Consider the following 600-nt stretch of genomic DNA (forward strand, 5'->3'; position numbering starts at 1 on the left):
TCCTCAAGGCCTGTTTTCTGTCATACAGATGTCTGCATACACAGAAGCTTACAAAACATTAACCTTAGTGTATATGCTGTGCATATATTTACATACGCACATACCTACGATGTCATATACACGTGCACATCTACTGTAGGCTGATACAAAGTCATGGCTTGCTTTATGCCAAAGCAACGTGTGTGCAAGAGAGCTGTCCTTAAAGGTAGATGCTTGAAATGTCCTGCTGCTAGGTTTTTGTTTGGTGGAATCTCAATTAGAACTAATTTTCCGAATTTTGGAACTCGGGGCATCAGTTGTGCTGTAGTTATTTCAGCTACTGGAAGGAGCTTTGCTGTCAGTGATTTCCATTTGAAGAACGTTTTCTCATTCTGGATTTTCTCAGAGTAACAAACTTTAGAGTAGTATTTTTCTTACCACACTAATTTGTATGACAGGAAGGAATTCATTCTAACTCATGAAATGATCCTGTAGTTCAGCCATTTTGATTATTTCTTTGACAGGTTTATTGTCTTGTTGAGATTTATTAGTCTCCTGCTCTGTATGGAGGGAACATTCCATAGGAGGTAACTTAATGACAGTAATTCCACAGCATTCCTG

This window comes from Cariama cristata, unplaced genomic scaffold (assembly GCF_000690535.1).
Source record: "Cariama cristata isolate BGI_N322 unplaced genomic scaffold, ASM69053v1 scaffold6871, whole genome shotgun sequence".
Lineage (NCBI taxonomy): Eukaryota > Metazoa > Chordata > Aves > Cariamiformes > Cariamidae > Cariama > Cariama cristata.